Consider the following 7,895-nt stretch of genomic DNA (forward strand, 5'->3'; position numbering starts at 1 on the left):
TAAAACTTAAGCTGTGTGATACCACATTACTATGGTAACACCGATCCCTGCTGTAGTAACCCTGCCATAACACCTAGCTCTACAAAACCTCAGCACAGCCTGAGGATCACCAAACCATTCACCACAATGTAAACGTCCATTTATGTTCTGGGTTCACCACAAACACCCACTGTCTGGGAGCTTGAGGGTGTTCTGGCATCTGCCCGATGCCTTGCGCAGAAATCGGGGGAGGCTGTTGGTGTCTGAGTCTTTTCTCAGCGTCCAGGGATCTGGCCGTACATAGTGTCCTCCGCTGTAGGAGAGAGCGGAGGAATTCCACCTGCCCTACCTCAACCTCTGTTTGGGGACTTAAAGCTCTTCCCTGTGACAAGAACTTCAAGAAGGCAAATGGTATCCTGGGGTGCATTAAGAGGAGTGTGGCCAGCAGATCGAGGGAGGTTCTCCTCCCCCTCTTACCTAGTGAGGCCCCATCTGGAGCACTGCATCCAGTTCTGGGCTCCCCAGTTCAAGAAAGATGAGGAGCTACTGGAGAGAGTCCAGCGGAGGGCTACGAGAATGATGAGGGGACTGGAGCATCTCCACTACGAGGAGAGGTTGAGGGAACTGGGCTTGTTCAGCCTGGAGAAGGCTGAGAGGGGATCTTATAAATGCCTATGAATATCTCAAGGGTGGGTGTCAGGAGGACGAGGCCAGACTCTTTTCAGTGGTGCCCAGCGACAGGACAAGGGGCAACGGGCACAAACTGAAACACAGGAAGTTCCGTCTGAACATGAGGAAGAACTTCTTCCCTCTGAGGGTGACAGAGCACTGGAACAGGCTGCCCAGGGAGGTTGTGGAGTCTCCTTCTCTGGAGATATTCAAGACCTGCCTGGACAAGGTCCTGTGCAGCCTGCTGTAGGTGACCTTGCTTTGGCAGGGGGGTTGGACTAGATGAGCCACAGAGGTCCCTTCCAACCCCGAACATTCTGTGATTCTGTGAATAACTCAGGGAGCAAGATACGTCTCTTCTCTTGAACACAACTTATCCATGGGAAGACCCAAAGGATGTTTCAAAGACAAGCATCGTCAGGAGGTCACTGTGACTGTAAGCCTGCAGATGAGCCCCTTTAACCCAGACTCCAGACTGCAACCTGAGAACCGTGCTCCTGTGCCAGTGCTGCGTGTCCCTGACCATCACAGAGCTTCGTCGCACTGTCCTTTGGACTGGCTTCCAACCAAGAACGAAGGCTGTCTTCAGTCCCAGGCAACAGGGTGTGCAGCAGAGCGCAATATTGGTCTGAGGAGGAACCCCATAAATAAATACATGAAAAAGTTACGTGTGATAACGCCAAGAGTGCCGAAGAGGGCTTGGAGTGGAATATCTGATGAGAGCAGAGGAGAGAATGATACGTTTTCCAGGTAATAAACTTCCCCTCCAGCTCTGAAAGAACTGTGTGCCCATAGCTCAAAGGGCACCCAAAGCATTTCGTTCTCCAGAATGTGTAGGCTGTGTTGAAGAAAACATCGCAAGAGTGCTGCGCAAGTACCTCATGCAGGCTGGAGGGAGCATCTGACAGGCACAAGACGTCTTTCTCTCGAAGTTCCACCCTTCGTTTCCAACATAACACAGCAGATGCAACCAGCAGAATTTATTTAGTAGGAAAATTAAACATATACAAATATGCATAAAACATAATTCATCAGGGTTTTTTTTTTTCTACATTGATCTAAAATTACGTGTAGCTCAAGCAGGACAGGCACATTATGGGCATTTGGTATTTTTTACTCTGTCTGAAGTGAGGAGCCTGCGTAGGCTCTGTATAAGCAGCAGAAGTAAACTCCCTCACTGCGCAGTTGCTCAGAATGCCTAGGTTAGGAATCACCTTCTCTCCAGTGACAACCTTGGAATCCTGGAGTGAGGGTACATGGGGCTGTACTGCTGTGCTGTACCGCAAGCTCTTTAACAAAAGGGATCTTTAGAAATTCGTGCAATTAAATGTCAACAACAATTAGATGTCACTCACACAGAGATTAAATATTGAATAATCATAAAAATGGTTTCTACTGAATCTCACTGGCAAATATGTCTTCATCCCTAATGAAGTAACATCAAAGAGATATATATCCAATTAAAAAATAAGTAGAGGCAGAATCCTACTAAAACCCAATGCTGCAAAAACAGGTTTCATTTTAGAAATAAGCAAGGAGAGTTTCTTATTAGTTTGAGGGTTTTTTAGTTTACTTGTTTGTTTTTCAGAACTGGAACTTGAGATGTACCTGAAATGGACCACAGTAGGAGGTCTGTGAGTTTGTGTGAGAAAGCTGCTGAGTGTGGCTGGGACAGAATGATTTCCCTGAAGCAGACAAAACCCTTATATCAGCCAAATCCTTTCCTAACAAAAGGTAAAATAATTGATGTCATAACATGGGACTGAATTAGTTGAATGATGAGGAATTGAATATTAATTTTATTTGCTAAATATAAACCTCTTATAAATGTAAAAGCATATTCAAGTCTCTACCTTGCACTTATGTAAGTAAAATTCTTCAACTGTCTCATGAATCACGTCTTTCCTGCTTTTTAAAAGATTTTAGTAAGTGTTTTGTAGCTGTACTTTGGCACCTAGATTGTGTTTTGACAGTTTCCTCTGTGTTTGTGCAGAACTGGCAGCATCTTTCAAACAAGAAGATACTTTATTTCATCTGAACTCTGCAGCTTAGCCTTTAACATGTAAGATAGTATTTCTCTTAGAACAAGGGTAGTGAAAGGCGTGATGCCTAGCAAACAGCGTCATCCGTCCAGCCGGGGTATTTTGAAGTCGTCTGCAAAGTAGCAGCACAAGCACGAAGGTGTTCTGGGAAGAGAGTCATTTCGTAGATGAGCACCTGAATCACAGTGGTTCTAACGCTGGTTTTCAAGGTCTGAGCAGTTAAGAAATGTCACTGCTGGGACTGGAATCCAACGTCATCTGTCAAGGCAGGGCTAAAAGTGATTGTAGGCCTGTTTTCTGCCAGCGTTTTCTTTGATGAAGCTCTCTGGAGGAGTTGTTTTTTTACATTTGTTTTATCTATTACTGCGGCTAAGACAGGCTCGTGTAATTGTTCCCATCGTGCTTTTAAAGCTAAAATGACACGTTTCAGACTATTATTACAATGTTTTATTGAGTTTCTTTGGATGCAATTGAGGAATCTGTTGAAAAACAGAGTTTCATCCTGCTGTCTCTCCTGAACTTGATGGTGGAAAATCGCTTGGGGATGCTGCTTTTTATGTCTTTAGAGGAAAAGGTGTGAATAAGAAAGGAAGTCATGTTTCCTAATACACTTGAAATATGAAAATAGATACTATTGTGACATGTATTATTTATATATTTTATGCTATCTTATTCTAGTGACTATACACAGTGATATCAGAAATTACATGTAGTATAAGAACAGTGCACTTTAATTAATAGAAGGAACGAGTAAATTTGAAAAATACACTTATAAAAACATGTTTTCTTAAATTCAGGTCAGTTTATTTAGGTAATTTGACAGTATTTTGTGTGTAACCAATTCCAGTGTTTCATCAGTATAATCAGCTACTTTGATCCTACTTGAGATTCTTGTGTCAGTTAAGAATGACTTTTAATGTAAAGTAATAAGCAAGAAAAAAATACCCTGGAAATACTGTTTTAAAGATGTATAAAAGTAGAATCTAAAAGTGAGTTGTTACAGTGTCCTGGTAGTTTCAATTGTTATATCCTCTTCCCTTGCTTATTACTGTACAATTTAGCTTTCACCCAACTGTAGCATTACTAACTGAAGCTGCAGACAGTTTGTAGTGACAGATTGCTCCTCGCAGCTCTAAATGTGGTCTCTGAGTAGCATGAGGTGATAAAACTTCTGGGAAATCTGTTTACACATTCAGAGGTATAGCATTGAATGGATAAACAAAAATGCTTCTTTTCTTCTTGTCTGATATCCTGCAGTGGGGTCAGAGAAAGCCTGCAGAAGACCATTTCTTCTCCTGATGACACTCTTCCCTGCTTTGGGCCAAGAGTCTTGATTTAGCCTTTTCATTAGCACTGGCCAGAACAGTATTTACTACTGCTTCATATGATGTGCGTATGGTTGTACATCTGGTCAACTCCAGCTCAGGTCTGCACCCATCCTTCTCCTGTAAATAGAGAGAGAAGGAGAGAGAGGATGCATGGATTTGGTGAGTACTGGAATAATGGTACTGGAAAAAGCATTTTAAACACATAAAACTGCAATTACAGTAGGTCTTTTTGCCACACTAGTGATATCAAAAAATCACATCCTCAAATGCCTTTGCCGTGCTGCAAGTTTCTAGTGTAGACTTGCCCCAAGTGACCTAGAGCAAGAGCATGGCACTCCACATCACTCCTCACAATACTTCACTTTTTAAATTGATGAAGGAAAGAAAATTTCTGTTACAGTCCCCCAAATTGCTTTCGTTTTGACCTACAAAAATAGATAAGTACATGAGCTGAATGTGTCTGCAAAAATGACCAGCAATGTTAGAATGCTGACATCTGAATTGTCACTCTAACATCTGAGAATAATTATTCCAGGGAATTGAACAAATCACCTTAAAACTTTCTTTGAATGGTTGGTTCCATTTACAGACTCAAAAAAAAAATCCCTTTAAAAAACCAATTTTTTGCTGTTAGAAGAAGTAGCCTTAAGCTGCGTGACGATGCCACCCATTGAATGGAAAGAGACGGACTTATTACATCCCTTACTAAACAAAGTCAGGAAAAAATGTCAGTTATCAGCGCTTTTCTTGTATTAGACAATCCTGGATGACACATGCATGTTAATATGCCTGTACGCCAATTTGCAGTGAAGGCTTTGCCCAAGGATGCTTGGGTGCTCATACAGTAGGTGGGATATTCATTGCATCTGGTGGTGATGGCTGTGATTCCCCCATACCATTATCCATTCATGTGGTTCTGTAAATTTATTCCAGTTTCAAGGGGAAACTATGGGCTTAAATTTGCAGCAGTTTTGAAATGACTGCTTTGATCTCAGAGCCTTTTTTTTTTTTTCAATCATCAACTGAAATTTTGGAGGTTAACGTATACATGGTCAGGAGCAGTGGGAGGGAGAGGAAATCAGATCAACAGAATTTTCTGAATCACTATTGCTAGTCATATTTCATTCCACCCAGATGAATCAATATTGTAGCTTGCACAGCTGAGATATCTAGTTCTGAAGCAAGATTAAAATAGCTACAGTACAGAATGTTTTACTCATTTCAAAGCTTCAAGTTATTGTACAGAGTTAAATCACACAAACTCCTTAGTTGTTTCTTTGTATAAAGGGTTGGGCAGTTTATAACTAGATGGAAAGAAATAATATGACTTCTAAGGATAAAAGACTTTTTCCCCAAAATATATTTTTAAATATATAAAAATACACAACTTTATCTTTTAGTCCCATATTCTCCTTTTATTTTCTTCTTCAAAATATAGCCAGTATTTTTCTGACCATTGAGCTGCCCACAGCCAATTTCATCAATAGCAATCCAGATTCCTCCACTGATGGGTAGACTGGTTCACCTCCAATTATTCTAAGAGTCTGTACAATTTGTTTATCAACTCTTTTATTAGCTTCTATTAGATTCTTTTTCTAGTTATGATTTCAGTCCAATATTTTAAATTATACCATTATAAGCATAATTTGGTAAGTTGCCAAACCAACTGCATCCAAGCTGCATCTATAGATGTGATGTATTCTGGTGTGTATAAATAGCTCAGAAATTTCAAATGTCTGCGTTGCTGAAATCAGCATATTGGAGTTTGTAGGGAGTCACATCTGGAGAGAGTAATACACTCTGTAAAATTGAGTGTGGCTTCCCTACAATGACCTTAATATAAGAAAAAGAACAAGTTTTAGTAAACTGGTTGTTTATCTGATTATCATAAGTTCTTGTGGTTTAGGCGTGTCTCCCACAACCTTGTGTGACGTTTTGGTGTCTATCAGAGCACTTTACTGACTGTCTCTGGAACCTGGAAGACCTTTCTTTCCATCCTGACACGTGCTCTCAACCAATCTGTCTCATTTTGGTTGCACAGCCTAGCATTCTTTCTGTGCTTGCATTAATGTTTTGGGTAGACAGGCACTCATTAAAGTGTCAGTATACGACAGGCATTAGGCATGAATTCGTGAAGAAATTAAAAAATGTAATTTTTAATCCACTTATGTAATAATTGAATCTAAAAGATCTTTCTGCCTGTATTCTGATGTTTTGCTGTAGATTTCTGCACACTTGACATCTCAAAATGTATTTCTTACATTGTAGTTTCATAACTTCAATGCAGCATAAACTGGCACTGCCAGCAGAATAGACAGTTATGCCCTTCCTGCAGTTTTCATTTTCTGTCCTGTTCCTTGTGCCAGAGCTAGTGTTCATGCAGACATGCGTGAGTCAGGGTAGGGAATCCAGTGAAAATTAAACCACCACCACCACTCTCTGCCCTGGTTAGTTTTTAGCCAGATCAGTCCCGGATCCCACATTTTGCTGTGTAGCCCTACAAATGCTAGCATCCTCATAAATGGGCTGTGGGATGTGAAATGTCAATACCCACAAGCTAATGTATTTCAGACTTAAGGGACAATATACAAGCTTCTAGCACTGAAAGTTTTACCTCCTCGCAGTCGTGAGGAAGAATGATTTGTGGGGTTTTTTTTATTTTTTTCCCAAAAGACCAATGTTAAGAAACAGAATAACAGAAGAACTATGAAAAATTCTAAAAAGCCCTTTGAAACAAAATCTATTTCATATGGAAAACCATAAAAAGACATTTCTTTGAATCATCTGAAGAAAGCAGCCTAACCTAAGATAACAAGAAGGCTCAGGAGACCAGCAGGTAAGAAAGTTGCATATTTAGACTCATTGTTGAATAGCTTTTGGGAAATCATTATGTCCCTAAGAATTTTATACATACTTATTTGGCCTTCACATTTCATTTGGTACTCAGGGGGTTCCTTCCACAAAATACACTGATTTTCTTTCATCTGTTTATCTGGAACATGATGATCTTTCCATTGCATTCAGAATTAACCACAGGCAACCAATGTACATTTGACCTTTGGTTCAATTATAATTCTCTCTACCTACAAAAAACCCAAAACCCAAACAAAAAAAACAACACCAGAACCTTACAAAAAATAAAATATCTCAGAAAACATCCGCCTAGCAAAAATGGCTACTGAAAGCACATTGCCTTAGTTCTCAAATCTTGTTACTGATTCCTCACTGATAGCTAAGATCTGCATCACACTGTCCCCTCATGAGAGCTACAAGTGAATTGCAAGCCTCGCAAGTAACACTTACGTTTGTTGAAAGTAGTCTTTTTGGAAACCCACCTGATGAAATATAGAATTCATTCTTTAGGGAAATTATGGTGCCTATGAACTCAGTGTCTTCAGACAAAATTGAGAATCTTGCAGATGGAGTCTTCTTCTCATAACGTTACCAGTAAGGCACACGTGGAAACACACACAGTCTGAGAGCACTTACTCCATGATTATTCTGTAATAATAGTCATCAGAAGGAGAATAAGCAAGCACATTTCACATTACATACACAAGTTGTACCCAGTCTACCACAACGATCTAAAAAAACTGGAAAGAGAAACTAGAATGAATATGTTACACAGAACTTCATAGAATTCCTTGCCTCTGCTTTCCCTCTCTTTTCCCATCCAGGGAATTTGTATTTCACACCGCCCGCCTGTCTGTCTCAGGAGTTCTATGTGCCCTCTGTTCTGTTATCTTGCCATGTTCCTTTCCTTTTCTTTCTTGTTTGTTTGACTTAATCCCATCTCTTTCTGTAGTAGTAATTTGCTGGTGTAGGTACAAGGGTCTTTGAAAACCAAGGAACAGAGACATGGGGGAGAGGTGGCTCA

This window comes from Opisthocomus hoazin, chromosome 5, assembly GCF_030867145.1.
Source record: "Opisthocomus hoazin isolate bOpiHoa1 chromosome 5, bOpiHoa1.hap1, whole genome shotgun sequence".
NCBI classification, from domain to species: Eukaryota; Metazoa; Chordata; class Aves; order Opisthocomiformes; family Opisthocomidae; genus Opisthocomus; species Opisthocomus hoazin.